This window comes from Salmo salar, chromosome ssa14 (genome assembly GCF_905237065.1).
Source record: "Salmo salar chromosome ssa14, Ssal_v3.1, whole genome shotgun sequence".
Taxonomy (NCBI): Eukaryota; Metazoa; Chordata; class Actinopteri; order Salmoniformes; family Salmonidae; genus Salmo; species Salmo salar.
In genome coordinates this window covers 49,146,540-49,169,446 of record NC_059455.1, presented here as the reverse complement: position 1 = coordinate 49,169,446, position 22,907 = coordinate 49,146,540, and the positions used below count along the sequence as shown (strand labels likewise).

At 39.5% G+C, this 22,907-nt stretch overlaps 1 pseudogene; it reads right to left on the bottom strand.

Moving 5' to 3' along the window:
• Positions 1-22,907, bottom strand: part of LOC106592546 (band 4.1-like protein 3) — a 137,475-nt pseudogene that overhangs the window by 80,849 nt on the left and 33,719 nt on the right.

Here is a 22,907-nt window from a genome sequence, read left to right as displayed (position 1 = left end):
GCTTGATAACAGTCTCTTCACTCTGTCCAGCTTGATAACAGTCATTTATAGTCTCTTCACTGTCCAGCTTGATAACAGTCATTTATAGTCTCTTCACTGTCCAGCTTGATAACAGTCATTTATAGTCTCTTCACTCTGTCCAGCTAGATAACAGTCATTTATAGTCTCTTCACTGTCCAGCTTGAAAACAGTCATGAATACTCTCTTCACTCTGTCCAGCTTGATAACAGTCATTTATAGTCTCTTCACTGTCCAGCTTGATAAGAGGCATTTATAGTCTCTTCACTCTGTCCAGCTTGATAACAGTCCTTTATAGTCTCTTCACTCTGTCCAGCTTGATAACAGTCATTTATAGTCTCTTCACTGTGTCCAGCTAGATAACAGTCATTTATAATCTCTTCACTCTGTCCAGCTAGATAACAGTCATTTATAGTCTCTTCACTCTGTTCAGCTTGATAACGTCATTTATAGTCTCTTCACTCTGTCCAGCTTGATAACAGTCATTTATAGTCTCTTCACTGTGTCCAGCTTGATAACAGTCATTTATAGTCTCTTCACTCTGTCCAGCTTGATAACAGTCATTTATAGTCTCTTCACTCTGTCCAGCTTGATAAGTCATGTATAGTCTCTTCACTGTGTCCAGCTTGATAACAAACATTTATAGTCTCTTCACTGTGTCCAGCTAGATAACAGTCATTTATAATCTCTTCACTCTGTCCAGCTTGATAACAGTCATTTATAGTCTCTTCACTCTGTCCAGCTTGATAACAGTCATTTATAGTCTCTTCACTCTGTCCAGCTTGATAACAGTCATTTATAGTCTCTTCACTCTGTCCAGCTTGATAACAGTCATTTATAGTCTCTTCACTCTGTCCAGCTTGATAACAGTCATTTATAGTCTCTTCACTCTGTCCAGCTTGATAACAGTCATTTATAGTCTCTTCACTCTGTCCAGCTTGATAACAGTCATTTATAGTCTCTTCACTCTGTCCAGCTTGATAACAGTCATTTATAGTCTCTTCACTCTGTCCAGCTTGATAAGAGTCATTTATAGTCTCTTCACTCTGTCCAGCTTGATAACAGTCATTTATAGTCTCTTCACTCTGTCCAGCTTGATAACAGTCATTTATAGTCTCTTCACTCTGTCCAGCTTGATAACAGTCATTTATAGTCTCTTCACTGTGTCCAGCTTGATAACAGTCATTTATAGTCTCTTCACTCTGTCCAGCTTGATAACAGTCATTTATAGTCTCTTCACTCTGTCCAGCTTGATAACAGTCATTTATAGTCTCTTCACTCGTCCAGCTTGATAACAGTCATTTATAGTCTCTTCACTCTGTCCAGCTTGATAACAGTCATTTATAGTCTCTTCACTGTCCAGCTTGATAACAGTCATTTATAGTCTCTTCACTCTGTCCAGCTTGATAACAGTCATTTATAGTCTCTTCACTCTGTTCAGCTTGATAAAGTCATTTATAGTCTCTTCACTCTGTCCAGCTTGATAACAGTCATTTATAGTCTCTTCACTCTGTCCAGCTTGATAACAGTCATTTATAGTCTCTTCACTCTGTCCAGCTTGATAACAGTCATTTATAGTCTCTTCACTCTGTCCAGCTTGATAACAGTCATTTATAGTCTCTTCACTGTGTCCAGCTTGATAACAGTCATTTATAGTCTCTTCACTCTGTCCAGCTTGATAACAGTCATTTATAGTCTCTTCACTCTGTCCAGCTTGATAACAGTCATTTATAGTCTCTTCACTCTGTCCAGCTTGATAACAGTCATTTATAGTCTCTTCACTCTGTCCAGCTTGATAACAGTCATTTATAGTCTCTTCACTCTGTCCAGCTTGATAAGAGTCATTTATAGTCTCTTCACTCTGTCCAGCTTGATAACAGTCATTTATAGTCTCTTCACTCTGTCCAGCTTGATAACAGTCATTTATAGTCTCTTCACTCTGTCCAGCTTGATAACAGTCATTTATAGTCTCTTCACTGTGTCCAGCTTGATAACAGTCATTTATAGTCTCTTCACTGTCCAGCTTGATAACAGTCATTTATAGTCTCTTCACTCTGTCCAGCTTGATAACAGTCATTTATAGTCTCTTCACTCTGTCCAGCTTGATAACAGTCATTTATAGTCTCTTCACTCTGTCCAGCTTGATAACAGTCATTTATAGTCTCTTCACTGTCCAGCTTGATAAGAGGCATTTATAGTCTCTTCACTCTGTCCAGCTTGATAACAGTCATGTATAGTCTCTTCACTCTGTCCAGCTTGATAACAGTCATGTATAGTCTCTTCACTCTGTCCAGCTTGATAACAGTCATTTATAGTCTCTTCACTGTGTCCAGCTTGATAAAAGTCATTTATAGTCTCTTCACTCTGTCCAGCTTGATAACAGTCATGTATAGTCTCTTCACTGTCCAGCTTGATAACAGTCATTTATAGTCTCTTCACTGTCCAGCTTGATAACAGTCATTTATAGTCTCTTCACTCTGTCCAGCTTGATAACAGTCATTTATAGTCTCTTCACTCTGTCCAGCTTGATAACAGTCATGTATAGTCTCTTCACTCTGTCCAGCTTGATAACAGTCATTTATAGTCTCTTCACTGTCCAGCTTGATAAGAGGCATTTATAGTCTCTTCACTCTGTCCAGCTTGTTAACAGTCCTTCATAGTCTCTTCACTCTGTCCAGCTTGATAACAGTCATTTATAGTCTATTCACTGTGTCCAGCTTGATGACAGTCATTTATAGTCTCTTCACTCTGTCCAGCTTGATAACAGTCATTTATAGTCTCTTCACTCTGTCCAGCTTGATAACAGTCATTTATAGTCTCTTCACTGTGTCCAGCTTGATAACAGTCATTTATAGTCTCTTCAATCTGTCCAGCTTGATAACAGTCATTTATAGTCTCTTCACTCTGTCCAGCTTGATAACAGTCATTTATAGTCTCTTCACTCTGTCCAGCTTGATAACAGTCATTTATAGTCTCTTCACTCTGTCCAGCTTGATAACAGTCATTTATAGTCTCTTCACTTTCCAGCTTGATAACAGTCATTTATAGTCTCTTCACTCTGTCCAGCTTGATAACAGTCATTTATAGTCTCTTCACTCTGTCCAGCTTGATAACAGTCATTTATAGTCTCTTCACTGTGTCCAGCTTGATAACAGTCATTTATAGTCTCTTCACTCTGTCCAGCTTGATAACAGTCATTTATAGTCTCTTCACTCTGTCCAGCTTGATAACAGTCATTTATAGTCTCTTCACTCTGTCCAGCTTGATAACAGTCATTTATAGTCTCTTCACTCTGTCCAGCTTGATAACAGTCATTTATAGTCTCTTCACTCTGTCCAGCTTGATAACAGTCATTTATAGTCTCTTCACTCTGTCCAGCTTGATAACAGTCATTTATAGTCTCTTCACTCTGTCCAGCTTGATAACAGTCATTTATAGTCTCTTCACTTGTCCAGCTTGATAAGAGTCATTTATAGTCTCTTCACTCTGTCCAGCTTGATAACAGTCATTTATAGTCTCTTCACTCTGTCCAGCTTGATAACAGTCATTTATAGTCTCTTCACTCTGTCCAGCTTGATAACAGTCATTTATAGTCTCTTCACTCTGTCCAGCTTGATAACAGTCATTTATAGTCTCTTCACTCTGTCCAGCTTGATAACAGTCATTTATAGTCTCTTCACTGTGTCCAGCTTGATAACAGTCATTTATAGTCTCTTCACTCTGTCCAGCTTGATAACAGTCATTTATAGTCTCTTCACTCTGTCCAGCTTGATAACAGTCATTTATAGTCTCTTCACTCTGTCCAGCTTGATAACAGTCATTTATAGTCTCTTCACTCTGTCCAGCTTGATAACAGTCATTTATAGTCTCTTCACTGTCCAGCTTGATAACAGTCATTTATAGTCTCTTCACTCTGTCCAGCTTGATAACAGTCATTTATAGTCTCTTCACTCTGTCCAGCTTGATAACAGTCATTTATAGTCTCTTCACTCTGTCCAGCTTGATAACAGTCATTTATAGTCTCTTCACTGTGTCCAGCTTGATAACAGTCATTTATAGTCTCTTCACTCTGTCCAGCTTGATAACAGTCATTTATAGTCTCTTCACTCTGTCCAGCTTGATAACAGTCATTTATAGTCTCTTCACTCTGTCCAGCTTGATAACAGTCATTTATAGTCTCTTCACTCTGTCCAGCTTGATAACAGTCATTTATAGTCTCTTCACTCTGTCCAGCTTGATAACAGTCATTTATAGTCTCTTCACTCTGTCCAGCTTGATAACAGTCATTTATAGTCTCTTCACTCTGTCCAGCTTGATAACAGTCATTTATAGTCTCTTCACTCTGTCCAGCTTGATAACAGTCATTTATAGTCTCTTCACTCTGTCCAGCTTGATAACAGTCATTTATAGTCTCTTCACTCTGTCCAGCTTGATAACAGTCATTTATAGTCTCTTCACTCTGTCCAGCTTGATAACAGTCATTTATAGTCTCTTCTCTCTGTCCAGCTTGATAACAGTCATTAATAGTCTCTTCACTCTGTCCAGCTTGATAACAGTCATTTATAGTCTCTTCACTTGTCCAGCTTGATAACAGTCATGTATAGTCTCTTCACTCTGTCCAGCTTGATAATAGCAATTTATAGTCTCTTCACTCTGTCCAGCTTGATAACAGTCATGTATAGTCTCTTCACTCTGTCCAGCTTGATAACAGTCATTTATAGTCTCTTCACTCTGTCCAGCTTGATAACAGTCATTTATAGTCTATTCACTTTCCAGCTTGATAAGAGGCATTTATAGTCTCTTCTCTCTGTCCAGCTTGATAACAGTCCTTAATAGTCTCTTCACTCTGTCCAGCTTGATAACAGTCATTTATAGTCTCTTCACTCTGTCCAGCTAGATAACAGTCATTTATAATCTCTTCACTCTGTCCAGCTAGATAACAGTCATTTATAGTCTCTTCACTCTGTTCAGCTTGATAAGTCATGTATAGTCTCTTCACTGTGTCCAGCTTGATAACAGTCATTTATAGTCTCTTCACTGTGTCCAGCTTGATAACAGTCATTTATAGTCTCTTCACTCTGTTCAGCTTGATAAGTCATGTATAGTCTCTTCACTCTGTCCAGCTTGATAACAGACATTTATAGTCTCTTCACTGTGTCCAGCTTGATAACAGTCATTTATAGTCTCTTCACTCTGTCCAGCTTGATAAGTCATTTATAGTCTCTTCACTCTGTCCAGCTTGATAACAGTCATTTATAGTCTCTTCACTCTGTCCAGCTTGATAACAGTCATTTATAGTCTCTTCACTCTGTCCAGCTTGATAACAGTCATTTATAGTCTCTTCACTGTCCAGCTTGATAACAGTCATTTATAGTCTCTTCACTCTGTCCAGCTTGATAACAGTCATTTATAGTCACTTCACTCTGTCCAGCTTGATAACAGTAATTTATAGTATCTTCACTCTGTCCAGCTTGATAACAGTCATTTATAGTCTCTTCACTCTGTCCAGCTTGATAACAGTCATTTATAGTCTCTTCACTCTGTCCAGCTTGATAACAGTCATTTATAGTCTCTTCACTCGTCCAGCTTGATAACAGTCATTTATAGTCTCTTCACTGTCCAGCTTGATAACAGTCATTTATAGTCTCTTCACTCTGTCCAGCTTGATAACAGTCATTTATAGTCTCTTCACTGTCCAGCTTGATAAGTCATCTATAGTCTCTTCACTGTCCAGCTTGATAACAGTCATTTATAGTCTCTTCACTGTCCAGCTTGATAAGAGGCATTTATAGTCTCTTCACTCTGTCCAGCTTGATAACAGTCCTTTATAGTCTCTTCACTCTGTCCAGCTTGATAACAGTCATTTATAGTCTCTTCACTGTGTCCAGCTTGATAACAGTCATTTATAGTCTCTTCACTCTGTCCAGCTTGATAACAGTCATTTATAGTCTCTTCACTCTGTCCAGCTTGATAACAGTCATTTATAGTCTCTTCACTGTGTCCAGCTTGATAACAGTCATCTTCACTGTGTCCAGCTTGATAACAGTCATTTATAGTCTCTTCACTCTGTCCAGCTTGATAACAGTCATTTATAGTCTCTTCACTCTGTCCAGCTTGATAACAGTCATTTATAGTCTCTTCACTCTGTCCAGCTTGATAACAGTCATTTATAGTCTCTTCACTCTGTCCAGCTTGATAACAGTCATTTATAGTCTCTTCACTCTGTCCAGCTTGATAACAGTCATTTATAGTATCTTCACTCTGTCCAGCTTGATAACAGTCATTTATAGTCTCTTCACTCTGTCCAGCTAGATAACAGTCATTCATAGTCTCTTCACTCTGTCCAGCTTGATAACAGTTATTTATAGTCTCTTCACTGTGTCCAGCTTGATAACAGTCATTTATAGTCTCTTCACTTGTCCAGCTTGATAACAGTCATTTATAGTATCTTCACTCTGTCCAGCTTGATAACAGTCATTTATAGTCTCTTCACTCTGTCCAGCTTGATAACAGTCATTTATAGTCTCTTCACTCTGTCCAGCTTGATAACAGTCATTTATAGTCTCTTCACTGTCCAGCTTGATAAGAGTCATTTATAGTCTCTTCACTCTGTCCAGCTTGATAACAGTCATTTATAGTCTCTTCACTCTGTCCAGCTTGATAACAGTCATTTATAGTCTCTTCACTCTGTCCAGCTTGATAACAGTCATTTATAGTCTCTTCACTCTGTCCAGCTTGATAACAGTCATTTATAGTCTCTTCACTCTGTCCAGCTTGATAACAGTCATTTATAGTCTCTTCACTCTGTCCAGCTTGATAACAGTCATTTATAGTCTCTTCACTCTGTCCAGCTTGATAACAGTCATTTATAGTCTCTTCACTCTGTCCAGCTTGATAACAGTCATTTATAGTCTCTTCACTCTGTCCAGCTTGATAACAGTCATTTATAGTCTCTTCACTCTGTCCAGCTTGATAACAGTCTTTTTATAGTCTCTTCACTCTGTCCAGCTTGATAACAGTCATTTATAGTCTCTTCACTCTGTCCAGCTTGATAACAGTCATTTATAGTCTCTTCACTCTGTCCAGCTTGATAACAGTCATTTATAGTCTCTTCACTCTGTCCAGCTTGATAACAGTCATTTATAGTCTCTTCACTCTGTCCAGCTTGATAACAGTCATTTATAGTCTCTTCACTCTGTCCAGCTTGATAACAGTCATTTATAGTCTCTTCACTCTGTCCAGCTTGATAACAGTCATTTATAGTCTCTTCACTCTGTCCAGCTTGATAACAGTCATTTATAGTCTCTTCACTCTGTCCAGCTTGATAACAGTCATTTATAGTCTCTTCACTCTGTCCAGCTTGATAACAGTCATTTATAGTCTCTTCACTCTGTCCAGCTTGATAACAGTCATTTATAGTCTCTTCACTCTGTCCAGCTTGATAACAGTCATTTATAGTCTCTTCACTCTGTCCAGCTTGATAACAGTCATGTATAGTCTCTTCACTCTGTCCAGCTTGATAACAGTCATTTATAGTCTCTTCACTGTGTCCAGCTTGATAAAAGTCATTTATAGTCTCTTCACTCTGTCCAGCTTGATAACAGTCATTTATAGTCTCTTCACTTGTCCAGCTTGATAACAGTCATTTATAGTCTCTTCACTGTCCAGCTTGATAACAGTCATTTATAGTCTCTTCACTCTGTCCAGCTAGATAACAGTCATTTATAGTCTAGTCACTGTCCAGCTTGATAACAGTCATGTATAGTCCCTTCACTCTGTCCAGCTTGATAACAGTCATTTATAGTCTCTTCACTCTGTCCAGCTTGATAACAGTCATTTATAGTCTCTTCACTCTGTCCAGCTTGATAACAGTCATTTATAGTCTCTTCACTCGTCCAGCTTGATAACAGTCATTTATAGTCTCTTCACTGTGTCCAGCTTGATAACAGTCATTTATAGTCTCTTCACTCTGTCCAGCTTGATAACAGTCATTTATAGTCTCTTCACTCTGTCCAGCTTGATAACAGTCATTTATAGTCTCTTCACTCTGTCCAGCTTGATAACAGTCATTTATAGTCTCTTCACTCTGTCCAGCTTGATAACAGTCATTTATAGTCTCTTCACTCTGTCCAGCTTGATAACAGTCATCTATAGTCTCTTCACTCTGTCCAGCTTGATAACAGTCATTTATAGTCTCTTCACTCTGTCCAGCTTGATAACAGTCATTTATAGTCTCTTCACTGTGTCCAGCTTGATAACAGTCATTTATAGTCTCTTCACTCGTCCAGCTTGATAACAGTCATTTATAGTCTCTTCACTCTGTCCAGCTTGATAACAGTCATTTATAGTCTCTTCACTCTGTCCAGCTTGATAACAGTCATTTATAGTCTCTTCACTCTGTCCAGCTTGATAACAGTCATTTATAGTCTCTTCACTCTGTCCAGCTTGATAACAGTAATTTATAGTCTCTTCACTCTGTCCAGCTTGATAACAGTCATTTATAGCCTCTTCTATCTGTCCAGCTTGATAACAGTCATTTATAGTCTCTTCACTCTGTCCAGCTTGATAACAGTCATTTATAGTCTCTTCACTCTGTCCAGCTTGATAACAGTCATTTATAGTCTCTTCACTGTCCAGCTTGATAACAGTCATTTATAGTCTCTTCACTCTGTCCAGCTTGATAACAGTCATTTATAGTCTCTTCACTGTCCAGCTTGATAACAGTCATTTATAGTCTCTTCACTCTGTCCAGCTTGATAACAGTCATTTATAGTCTCTTCACTCTGTCCAGCTTGATAAGAGTCATTTATAGTCTCTTCTCTCTGTCCAGCTTGATAACAGTCCTTAATAGTCTCTTCACTCTGTCCAGCTTGATAACAGTCATTTATAGTCTCTTCACTCTGTCCAGCTAGATAACAGTCATTTATAATCTCTTCACTCTGTCCAGCTAGATAACAGTCATTTATAGTCTCTTCACTCTGTTCAGCTTGATAAGTCATGTATAGTCTCTTCACTGTGTCCAGCTTGATAACAGTCATTTATAGTCTCTTCACTGTCCAGCTTGATAACAGTCATTTATAGTCTCTTCACTCTGTCCAGCTTGATAACAGTCATTTATAGTCTCTTCACTCTGTCCAGCTTGATAACAGTCATTTATAGTCTCTTCACTGTGTCCAGCTTGATAACAGTCATTTATAGTCTCTTCACTCTGTCCAGCTTGATAACAGTCATTTATAGTCTCTTCACTCTGTCCAGCTTGATAACAGTCATTTATAGTCTCTTCACTCTGTCCAGCTTGATAACAGTCATTTATAGTCTCTTCACTCTGTCCAGCTTGATAACAGTCATTTATAGTCTCTTCACTCTGTCCAGCTTGATAACAGTCATTTATAGTCTCTTCACTCTGTCCAGCTTGATAACAGTCATGTATAGTCTCTTCACTCTGTCCAGCTTGATAACAGTCATTTATAGTCTCTTCACTCTGTCCAGCTTGATAACAGTCATTTATAGTCTCTTCACTCTGTCCAGCTAGATAACAGTCATTTATAGTCTCTTCACTCTGTCCAGCTTGATAACAGTCATTTATAGTCTCTTCACTGTCCAGCTTGATAACAGTCATTTATAGTCTCTTCACTCTGTCCAGCTTGATAACAGTCATTTATAGTCTCTTCACTGTCCAGCTTGATAACAGTCATCTATAGTCTCTTCACTCTGTCCAGCTTGATAACAGTCATTTATAGTCTCTTCACTGTCCAGCTTGATAACAGTCATTTATAGTCTCTTCACTCTGTCCAGCTTGATAACAGTCATTTATAGTCTCTTCACTCTGTCCAGCTTGATAACAGTCATTTATAGTCTCTTCACTCTGTCCAGCTTGATAACAGTCATTTATAGTCTCTTCACTCTGTCCAGCTTGATAACAGTCATTTATAGTCTCTTCACTCTGTCCAGCTTGATAACAGTCATTTATAGTCTCTTCACTGTGTCCAGCTTGATAACAGTCTCTTCACTGTGTCCAGCTTGATAACAGTCATTTATAGTCTCTTCACTGTCCAGCTTGATAACAGTCATTTATAGTCTCTTCACTCTGTCCAGCTTGATAACAGTCATTTATAGTCTCTTCACTCGTCCAGCTTGATAACAGTCATTTATAGTCTCTTCTCTCTGTCCAGCTTGATAACAGTCATTTATAGTCTCTTCACTCTGTCCAGCTTGATAACAGTCATTTATAGTCTCTTCACTCTGTCCAGCTTGATAACAGTCATTTATAGTCTCTTCACTCTGTCCAGCTTGATAACAGTCATTTATAGTCTCTTCACTCTGTCCAGCTTGATAACAGTCATTTATAGTCTCTTCACTCTGTCCAGCTTGATAACAGTCATTTATAGTCTCTTCACTCTGTCCAGCTTGATAACAGTCATTTATAGTCTCTTCACTGTGTCCAGCTTGATAACAGTCATTTATAGTCTCTTCACTCTGTCCAGCTTGATAACAGTCATTTATAGTCTCTTCACTCTGTCCAGCTTGATAACAGTCATTTATAGTCTCTTCACTCTGTCCAGCTTGATAACAGTCATTTATAGTCTCTTCACTCTGTCCAGCTTGATAACAGTCATTTATAGTCTCTTCACTCTGTCCAGCTTGATAACAGTCATTTATAGTCTCTTCACTCTGTCCAGCTTGATAACAGTCATTTATAGTCTCTTCACTCTGTCCAGCTTGATAACAGTCATTTATAGTCTCTTCACTCTGTCCAGCTTGATAACAGTCATTTATAGTCTCTTCACTCTGTCCAGCTTGATAACAGTCATTTATAGTCTCTTCACTCTGTCCAGCTTGATAACAGTCATTTATAGTCTCTTCACTCTGTCCAGCTTGATAACAGTCATTTATAGTCTCTTCACTCTGTCCAGCTTGATAACAGTCATTTATAGTCTCTTCACTCTGTCCAGCTTGATAACAGTCATGTATAGTCTCTTCACTCTGTCCAGCTTGATAACAGTCATTTATAGTCTCTTCACTGTCCAGCTTGATAAGAGGCATTTATAGTCTCTTCACTCTGTCCAGCTTGATAACAGTCCTTCATAGTCTCTTCACTCTGTCCAGCTTGATAACAGTCATTTATAGTCTATTCACTGTGTCCAGCTTGATAACAGTCATTTATAGTCTCTTCACTCTGTCCAGCTTGATAACAGTCATTTATAGTCTCTTCACTCTGTCCAGCTTGATAACAGTCATTTATAGTCTCTTCACTGTGTCCAGCTTGATAACAGTCTCTTCACTGTGTCCAGCTTGATAACAGTCATTTATAGTCTCTTCACTGTCCAGCTTGATAACAGTCATTTATAGTCTCTTCACTCTGTCCAGCTTGATAACAGTCATGTATAGTCTCTTCACTCTGTCCAGCTTGATAACAGTCATTTATAGTCTCTTCACTCTGTCCAGCTTGATAACAGTCATTTATAGTCTCTTCACTCTGTCCAGCTTGATAACAGTCATTTATAGTCTCTTCACTCTGTCCAGCTTGATAACAGTCATTTATAGTCTCTTCACTCTGTCCAGCTTGATAACAGTCATTTATAGTCTCTTCACTCTGTCCAGCTTGATAACAGTCATTTATAGTCTCTTCACTCTGTCCAGCTTGATAACAGTCATTTATAGTCTCTTCACTGTCCAGCTTGATAAGAGGCATTTATAGTCTCTTCACTCTGTCCAGCTTGATAACAGTCATGTATAGTCTCTTCACTCTGTCCAGCTTGATAACAGTCATTTATAGTCTCTTCACTCTGTCCAGCTTGATAACAGTCATTTATAGTCTCTTCACTGTCCAGCTTGATAACAGTCATTTATAGTCTCTTCACTCTGTCCAGCTTGATAACAGTCCTTCATAGTCTCTTCACTCTGTCCAGCTTGATAACAGTCATTTATAGTCTATTCACTGTGTCCAGCTTGATGACAGTCATTTATAGTCTCTTCACTCTGTCCAGCTTGATAACAGTCATTTATAGTCTCTTCACTCTGTCCAGCTTGATAACAGTCATTTATAGTCTCTTCACTGTGTCCAGCTTGATAACAGTCTTATCTTCACTGTGTCCAGCTTGATAACAGTCATTTATAGTCTCTTCACTCTGTCCAGCTTGATAACAGTCATTTATAGTCTCTTCACTCTGTCCAGCTTGATAACAGTCATTTATAGTCTCTTCACTCTGTCCAGCTTGATAACAGTCATTTATAGTCTCTTCACTCTGTCCAGCTTGATAACAGTCATTTATAGTCTCTTCACTCTGTCCAGCTTGATAACAGTCATTTATAGTCTCTTCACTCTGTCCAGCTTGATAACAGTCATTTATAGTCTCTTCACTCTGTCCAGCTTGATAACAGTCATTTATAGTCTCTTCACTCTGTCCAGCTTGATAACAGTCATTTATAGTCTCTTCACTCTGTCCAGCTTGATAACAGTCATTTATAGTCTCTTCACTGTGTCCAGCTTGATAACAGTCATTTATAGTCTCTTCACTCTGTCCAGCTTGATAACAGTCATTTATAGTCTCTTCACTCTGTCCAGCTTGATAACAGTCATTTATAGTCTCTTCACTCTGTCCAGCTTGATAACAGTCATTTATAGTCTCTTCACTCTGTCCAGCTTGATAACAGTCATTTATAGTCTCTTCACTCTGTCCAGCTTGATAACAGTCATTTATAGTCTCTTCACTCTGTCCAGCTTGATAACAGTCATTTATAGTCTCTTCACTCTGTCCAGCTTGATAACAGTCATTTATAGTCTCTTCACTCTGTCCAGCTTGATAACAGTCATTTATAGTCTCTTCACTCTGTCCAGCTTGATAACAGTCATTTATAGTCTCTTCACTCTGTCCAGCTTGATAACAGTCATTTATAGTCTCTTCACTCTGTCCAGCTTGATAACAGTCATTTATAGTCTCTTCACTGTCCAGCTTGATAAGAGTCATTTATAGTCTCTTCACTCTGTCCAGCTTGATAACAGTCATTTATAGTCTCTTCACTGTGTCCAGCTTGATAACAGTCTCTTCACTCTGTCCAGATTGATAACAGTCATTTATAGTCTCTTCACTGTCCAGCTTGATAACAGTCATTTATAGTCTCTTCACTCTGTCCAGCTTGATAACAGTCATTTATAGTCTCTTCACTCTGTCCAGCTTGATAACAGTCATTTATAGTCTCTTCACTCTGTCCAGCTTGATAACAGTCATTTATAGTCTCTTCACTCTGTCCAGCTTGATAACAGTCATTTATAGTCTCTTCACTCTGTCCAGCTTGATAACAGTCATTTATAGTCTCTTCACTCTGTCCAGCTTGATAACAGTCATCTATAGTCTCTTCACTCTGTCCAGCTTGATAACAGTCATTTATAGTCTCTTCACTCTGTCCAGCTTGATAACAGTCATCTTCACTCTGTCCAGCTTGATAACAGTCATTTATAGTCTCTTCACTCTGTCCAGCTTGATAACAGTCATTTATAGTCTCTTCACTTGTCCAGCTTGATAACAGTCATTTATAGTCTCTTCACTCTGTCCAGCTTGATAACAGTCATTTATAGTCTCTTCACTCGTCCAGCTTGATAACAGTCATTTATAGTCTCTTCACTCTGTCCAGCTTGATAACAGTCATTTATAGTCTCTTCACTCTGTCCAGCTTGATAAGAGTCATTTATAGTCTCTTCACTCTGTCCAGCTTGATAACAGTCATTTATAGTCTCTTCACTCTGTCCAGCTTGATAACAGTCATTTATAGTCTCTTCACTCTGTCCAGCTTGATAACAGTCATTTATAGTCTCTTCACTCTGTCCAGCTTGATAACAGTCATTTATAGTCTCTTCACTCTGTCCAGCTTGATAACAGTCATTTATAGTCTCTTCACTCTGTCCAGCTTGATAACAGTCATCTATAGTCTCTTCACTCTGTCCAGCTTGATAACAGTCATTTATAGTCTCTTCACTGTGTCCAGCTTGATAACAGTCTATATCTTCACTCTGTCCAGCTTGATAACAGTCATTTATAGTCTCTTCACTCTGTCCAGCTTGATAACAGTCATTTATAGTCTCTTCACTCTGTCCAGCTTGATAACAGTCATTTATAGTCTCTTCACTCTGTCCAGCTTGATAACAGTCATTTATAGTCTCTTCACTCTGTCCAGCTTGATAACAGTCATTTATAGTCTCTTCACTCTGTCCAGCTTGATAACAGTCATTTATAGTCTCTTCACTCTGTCCAGCTTGATAACAGTCATTTATAGTCTCTTCACTCTGTCCAGCTTGATAACAGTCATTTATAGTCTCTTCACTCTGTCCAGCTTGATAACAGTCATTTATAGTCTCTTCACTGTGTCCAGCTTGATAACAGTCATTTATAGTCTCTTCACTCTGTCCAGCTTGATAACAGTCATTTATAGTCTCTTCACTCTGTCCAGCTTGATAACAGTCATTTATAGTCTCTTCACTCTGTCCAGCTTGATAACAGTCATTTATAGTCTCTTCACTCTGTCCAGCTTGATAACAGTCATTTATAGTCTCTTCACTCTGTCCAGCTTGATAACAGTCATTTATAGTCTCTTCACTCTGTCCAGCTTGATAACAGTCATTTATAGTCTCTTCACTCTGTCCAGCTTGATAACAGTCATTTATAGTCTCTTCACTCTGTCCAGCTTGATAACAGTCCTTTATAGTCTCTTCACTGTCCAGCTTGATAACAGTCATCTATAGTCTCTTCACTGTGTCCAGCTTGATAACAGTCATCTATAGTCTCTTCACTCTGTCCAGCTTGATAACAGTCATTTATAGTCTCTTCACTCTGTCCAGCTTGATAACAGTCATTTATAGTCTCTTCACTGTGTCCAGCTTGATAACAGTCTTATTCTTCACTGTGTCCAGCTTGATAACAGTCATTTATAGTCTCTTCACTCTGTCCAGCTTGATAACAGTCATTTATAGACTCTTCACTCTGTCCAGCTTGATAACAGTCATTTATAGTCTCTTCACTCTGTCCAGCTTGATAACAGTCATTTATAGTCTCTTCACTCTGTCCAGCTTGATAACAGTCATTTATAGTCTCTTCACTCTGTCCAGCTTGATAACAGTCATTTATAGTCTCTTCACTCTGTCCAGCTTGATAACAGTCATTTATAGTCTCTTCACTCTGTCCAGCTTGATAACAGTCATTTATAGTCTCTTCACTCTGTCCAGCTTGATAAGAGTCATTTATAGTCTCTTCACTCTGTCCAGCTTGATAACAGTCATTTATAGTCTCTTCACTCTGTCCAGCTTGATAACAGTCATCTATAGTCTCTTCACTCTGTCCAGCTTGATAACAGTCATTTATAGTCTCTTCACTCTGTCCAGCTTGATAACAGTCATTTATAGTCTCTTCACTCTGTCCAGCTTGATAACAGTCATTTATAGTCTCTTCACTGTGTCCAGCTTGATAACAGTCTCTTCACTCTGTCCAGCTTGATAACAGTCATTTATAGTCTCTTCACTCTGTCCAGCTTGATAAGTCATTTATAGTCTCTTCACTCTGTCCAGCTTGATAACAGTCATGTATAGTCTCTTCACTCTGTCCAGCTTGATAACAGTCATTTATAGTCTCTTCACTGTCCAGCTTGATAAGAGGCATTTATAGTCTCTTCACTCTGTCCAGCTTGATAACAGTCATGTATAGTCTCTTCACTCTGTCCAGCTTGATAACAGTCATGTATAGTCTCTTCACTCTGTCCAGCTTGATAACAGTCATTTATAGTCTCTTCACTGTGTCCAGCTTGATAACAGTCATTTATAGTCTCTTCACTCTGTCCAGCTTGATAACAGTCATTTATAGTCTCTTCACTCTGTCCAGCTTGATAACAGTCATTTATAGTCTCTTCACTGTCCAGCTTGATAACAGTCATTTATAGTCTCTTCACTCTGTCCAGCTTGATAACAGTCATTTATAGTCTCTTCACTTGTCCAGCTTGATAACAGTCATTTATAGTCTCTTCACTCTGTCCAGCTTGATAACAGTCATTTATAGTCTCTTCACTGTCCAGCTTGATAACAGTCATTTATAGTCTCTTCACTCTGTCCAGCTTGATAACAGTCATTCATAGTCTCTTCACTCTGTCCAGCTTGATAACAGTCATTTATAGTCTATTCACTGTGTCCAGCTTGATAACAGTCATTTATAGTCTCTTCACTCTGTCCAGCTTGATAACAGTCATCTATAGTCTCTTCACTCTGTCCAGCTTGATAACAGTCATTTATAGTCTCTTCACTGTGTCCAGCTTGATAACAGTCCTCTTCACTGTGTCCAGCTTGATAACAGTCATTTATAGTCTCTTCACTTGTCCAGCTTGATAACAGTCATTTATAGTCTCTTCACTCTGTCCAGCTAGATAACAGTCATTTATAGTCTCTTCACTCTGTCCAGCTTGATAACAGTCATTTATAGTCTCTTCACTGTCCAGCTTGATAACAGTCATTTATAGTCTCTTCACTCTGTCCAGCTTGATAACAGTCATTTATAGTCTCTTCACTCTGTCCAGCTTGATAACAGTCATTTATAGTCTCTTCACTCTGTCCAGCTTGATAACAGACATTTATAGTCTCTTCACTGTGTCCAGCTTGATAACAGTCATTTATAGTCTCTTCACTGTCCAGCTTGATAACAGTCATTTATAGTCTCTTCACTGTGTCCAGCTTGATAACAGTCTCTTCACTCTGTCCAGCTTGATAACAGTCATTTATAGTCTCTTCACTCTGTCCAGCTTGATAACAGTCATTTATAGTCTCTTCACTCTGTCCAGCTTGATAACAGTCATTTATAGTCTCTTCACTCTGTCCAGCTTGATAACAGTCATTTATAGTCTCTTCACTGTCCAGCTTGATAAGAGGCATTTATAGTCTCTTCACTCTGTCCAGCTTGATAACAGTCATTTATAGTCTCTTCACTCTGTCCAGCTTGATAACAGTCATTTATAGTCTCTTCACTCTGTCCAGCTTGATAACAGTCATTTATAGTCTCTTCACTCTGTCCAGCTTGATAACAGTCATTTATAGTCTCTTCACTCTGTCCAGCTTGATAACAGTCATTTATAGTCTCTTCACTCTGTCCAGCTTGATAACAGTCATTTATAGTCTCTTCACTCTGTCCAGCTTGATAACAGTCATTTATAGTCTCTTCACTCTGTCCAGCTTGATAACAGTCATTTATAGTCTCTTCACTCTGTCCAGCTTGATAACAGTCATTTATAGTCTCTTCACTCTCTCCAGCTTGATAACAGTCATTTATAGTCTCTTCACTCTGTCCAGCTTGATAACAGTCATTTATAGTCTCTTCACTGTGTCCAGCTTGATAACAGACATTTATAGTCTCTTCACTGTGTCCAGCTAGATAACAGTCATTTATAGTCTCTTCACTCTGTCCAGCTAGATAACAGTCATTTATAGTCTCTTCACTCTGTCCAGCTTGATAACAGTCATTTATAGTCTCTTCACTCTGTCCAGCTTGATAACAGTCATTTATAGTCTCTTCACTCTGTCCAGCTTGATAACAGTCATTTATAGTCTCTTCACTCTGTCCAGCTTGATAACAGTCATTTATAGTCTCTTCACTCTGTCCAGCTTGATAACAGTCATTTATAGTCTCTTCACTCTGTCCAGCTTGATAACAGTCATTTATAGTCTCTTCACTCTGTCCAGCTTGATAACAGTCATTTATAGTCTCTTCACTCTGTCCAGCTTGATAACAGTCATTTATAGTCTCTTCACTCTGTCCAGCTTGATAACAGTCATTTATAGTCTCTTCACTCTGTCCAGCTTGATAACAGTCATTTATAGTCTCTTCACTCTGTCCAGCTTGATAACAGTCATTTATAGTCTCTTCACTCTGTCCAGCTTGATAACAGTCATTTATAGTCTCTTCACTGTGTCCAGCTTGATAACAGTCTTATCTTCACTCTGTCCAGCTTGATAACAGTCATTTATAGTCTCTTCACTTGTCCAGCTTGATAACAGTCATTTATAGTCTCTTCACTCTGTCCAGCTTGATAACAGTCATTTATAGTCTCTTCACTCTGTCCAGCTTGATAACAGTCATTTATAGTCTCTTCACTCTGTCCAGCTTGATAACAGTCATTTATAGTCTCTTCACTCTGTCCAGCTTGATAACAGTCATGTATAGTCTCTTCACTCTGTCCAGCTTGATAACAGTCATTTATAGTCTCTTCACTCTGTCCAGCTTGATAACAGTCATTTATAGTCTCTTCACTCTGTCCAGCTTGATAACAGTCATTTATAGTCTCTTCACTCTGTCCAGCTTGATAACAGTCATTTATAGTCTCTTCACTCTGTCCAGCTTGATAACAGTCATTTATAGTCTCTTCACTCTGTCCAGCTTGATAACAGTCATTTATAGTCTCTTCACTCTGTCCAGCTTGATAACAGTCATTTATAGTCTCTTCACTCTGTCCAGCTTGATAACAGTCATTTATAGTCTCTTCACTCTGTCCAGCTTGATAACAGTCATTTATAGTCTCTTCACTCTGTCCAGCTTGATAACAGTCATTTATAGTCTCTTCACTGTGTCCAGCTTGATAACAGTCACTCTTCACTCTGTCCAGCTTGATAACAGTCATTTATAGTCTCTTCACTCGTCCAGCTTGATAACAGTCATTTATAGTCTCTTCACTCTGTCCAGCTTGATAACAGTCATGTATAGTCTCTTCACTCTGTCCAGCTTGATAACAGTCATTTATAGTCTCTTCACTGTCCAGCTTGATAACAGTCATTTATAGTCTCTTCACTCTGTCCAGCTTGATAACAGTCATTTATAGTCTCTTCACTCTGTCCAGCTTGATAACAGTCATTTATAGTCTCTTCACTCTGTCCAGCTTGATAACAGTCATTTATAGTCTCTTCACTCTGTCCAGCTTGATAACAGTCATGTATAGTCTCTTCACTCTGTCCAGCTTGATAACAGTCATTTATAGTCTCTTCACTCTGTCCAGCTTGATAACAGTCATTTATAGTCTCTTCACTCTGTCCAGCTTGATAACAGTCATTTATAGTCTCTTCACTCTGTCCAGCTTGATAACAGTCATTTATAGTCTCTTCACTCTGTCCAGCTTGATAACAGTCATTTATAGTCTCTTCACTCTGTCCAGCTTGATAACAGTCATTTATAGTCTCTTCACTCTGTCCAGCTTGATAACAGTCATTTATAGTCTCTTCACTGTGTCCAGCTTGATAACAGACATTTATAGTCTCTTCACTGTGTCCAGCTTGATAACAGTCATTTATAGTCTCTTCACTCTGTCCAGCTTGATAACAGTCATTTATAGTCTCCTCACTCTGTCCAGCTTGATAACAGTCATTTATAGTCTCTTCACTCGTCCAGCTTGATAACAGTCATTTATAGTCTCTTCACTCTGTCCAGCTTGATAACAGTCATTTATAGTCTCTTCACTCTGTCCAGCTTGATAACAGTCATTTATAGTCTCTTCACTCTGTCCAGCTTGATAACAGTCATTTATAGTCTCTTCACTCTGTCCAGCTTGATAACAGTCATTTATAGTCTCTTCACTCTGTCCAGCTTGATAACAGTCATTTATAGTCTCTTCACTCGTCCAGCTTGATAACAGTCATTTATAGTCTCTTCACTCTGTCCAGCTTGATAACAGTCATTTATAGTCTCTTCACTCTGTCCAGCTTGATAACAGTCTGTCTCTTCACTCTGTCCAGCTTGATAACAGTCATTTATAGTCTCTTCACTGTGTCCAGCTTGATAACAGTCATTATAGTCTCTTCACTCTGTCCAGCTTGATAACAGTCATTTATAGTCTCTTCACTGTCCGGCTTGATAAGAGGCATTTATAGTCTCTTCACTCTGTCCAGCTTGATAACAGTCATTTATAGTCTCTTCACTCTGTCCAGCTTGATAACAGTCATTTATAGTCTCTTCACTCTGTCCAGCTAGATAACAGTCATTTATAATCTCTTCACTCTGTCCAGCTAGATAACAGTCATTTATAGTCTCTTCACTCTGTTCAGCTTGATAAGTCATGTATAGTCTCTTCACTGTGTCCAGCTTGATAACAGACATTTATAGTCTCTTCACTGTCCAGCTTGATAACAGTCTTTAATAGTCTCCTCACTCTGTCCAGCTTGATAAGTCATCTATAGTCTCTTCACTGTCCAGCTTGATAACAGTCATTTATAGTCTCTTCACTCTGTCCAGCTTGATAACAGTCATTTATAGTCTCTTCACTCTGTCCAGCTTGATAACAGTCATTTATAGTCTCTTCACTCTGTCCAGCTTGATAACAGTCATTTATAGTCTCTTCACTCTGTCCAGCTTGATAACAGTCATTTATAGTCTCTTCACTCTGTCCAGCTTGATAACAGTCATTTATAGTCTCTTCACTCTCTCCAGCTTGATAACAGTCATTTATAGTCTCTTCACTCTGTCCAGCTTGATAACAGTCATTTATAGTCTCTTCACTCTGTCCAGCTTGATAACAGTCATTTATAGTCTCTTCACTCTGTCCAGCTTGATAACAGTCATTTATAGTCTCTTCACTCTGTCCAGCTTGATAACAGTCCTTTATAGTCTCTTCACTGTCCAGCTTGATAACAGTCATGTATAGTCTCTTCACTCTGTCCAGCTTGATAACAGTCCTTTATAGTCTCTTCACTGTCCAGCTTGATAACAGTCATCTATAGTCTCTTCACTGTGTCCAGCTTGATAACAGTCATCTATAGTCTCTTCACTCTGTCCAGCTTGATAACAGCAGTCATCTATAGTCTCTTCACTGTGTCCAGCTTGATAACAGTCTCTTCACTGTGTCCAGCTTGATAACAGTCATTTATAGCCTCTTCACCTTGTCCAGCTTGATAACAGTCATCTAAAGTCTCTTCACTCTGTCCAGCTTGATAACAGTCATTTATAGTCTCTTCACTTTGTCCAGCTTGATAACAGTCATTTATAGTCTCTTCACTCTGTCCAGCTTGATAACAGTCATCTATAGTCTCTTCACTCTGTCCAGCTTGATAACAGTCATTTATAGTCTCTTCACTCTGTCCAGCTAGATAACAGTCATTTATAGTCTCTTCACTGTGTCCAGTTTGATAACAGTCATCGAAACAAAAGCTAGATAGTCAGGGAGCATCTAAATTCTAAAAGCGATGGATAGAAATTTGTACAGCGAGGAAATATACTCAAGAGGAAGTGCAGCAGCCCTCCAGACCTTGGTGAAGACCCAATTTGGCCTTTGGGGTAAATGAGTTTGACACCCCTAATCTAGAACCTTCTGTACTCCACCTTCTGGTTCTCCATGTCGCGGTACGTCATGCCAAAGTAGTCCGTCTCCAGCAGGTTCAGATGGTCACACACCTTGGCAAACAGCAGCTGGCCTCTGGCTTGTTTCTGGTGACATACACAGATCAATCAATCAATCAATCAAATGTATTTATGAAGCCCTTTTTACATCAGCCGATGTCACAAAGTGCTTATACAGAAACCCAGCCTAAAACCCCAAACAGCAAGCAATGCAGATGTAGAAGCACGGTGGCTAGGAAAAATTTCCTAGAAAGGCAGGAACCTAGGAAGAAACCTAGAGAGGAACCAGGCTTTGAGGGTTGGGCCAATCCTCTTCTGGCTGTGTCGGGTGGAGATTATAACAGAACGTGGTCAAGATGTTGAAACGTTCATAGAATGACCAGCAAGGTCAGATAATAATAATAATTACAGTGGTTGTAGAGGGTGCAACAGGTCAGCACCTCAGGAGATCATTATCCAACGGGAGGATTAGGGTAATACTATCGGAGCTCACTTCACTTCATGTTCCAACGTTCACAGTACACACTAGCATATTACCTAGAATGTATGCCCAATTACAGTGCTTCCTTCCAAGTAGTACGCTAGTATAGTGTGGAGGATGGAACAACACCAGTACAGTGCATCTTGCAGGGATCAATACAGAGACTGGTTAATTGACGAGGGAGCACGGTCAGACATGTTGAGAACTTGTTCTGAACTGGCCTACCTGGTTAAATAAAGGTGAAAAAAGTGAAAAATATAATGTTATAGACACAGAATGGCCATGACTTCCTCTCTGATGTCCTGACCCCGCCGCCGACAACTTCTCTTAGCCTCGCCCTTACAGCTTCTCTTAGCCCCGCCCCTACAGCTTCTCTTAGACTCGCCCCTACAGCTTCTCTTAGCCCCACCCCTACAGCTTCTCTTAGCACCCCCCTACAGCTTCTCTTAGCCTCGCCCCTACAGCTTCTCTTAGCCTCGCCCTACAGCTTCTCTTAGCCTCGCCCTACAGCTTCTCTTAGCCTCGCCTTACAGCTTCTCTTAGCCTCACCCTACAGCTTCTCATAGCCCCGCCCTACAGCTTCTCTTAGCCTCGCCTTACAGCTTCTCTTAGCCTCGCCCTACAGCTTCTCATAGCCCCGCCCTACAGCTTCTCTTAGCCTCGCCCTACAGCTTCTCTTAGCCTTGCCCCTACAGCTTCTCTTAGCCTCGCCCCTAGAGCTTCTCTTAGCCTCGCCCCTACAGATTCTCTTAGCCTCGCCCTACAGCTTCTCTTAGCCTCGCCCTACAGCTTCTCTTAGCCTCGCCCTACAGCTTCTCTTAGCCTCTCTTAGCCTCGCCCCTACAGCTTCTCTTGTCATCTCTCTACCCCACCCCCTACAGCTTCTCTTGTCATTGCTCTACCCCCGCCCCCTACAGCTTCTCCTGTTATCTCTCTACCCCCGCCCCTACAGCTTCTCTTGTCATCGCTCTACCCCCGCCCTCTACAGCTTCTCTTGTCATCTCTCTACCCCCGCCCCTTACAGCTTCTCTTATCATCTCTCTACCCCCGCCCCCTACAGCTTC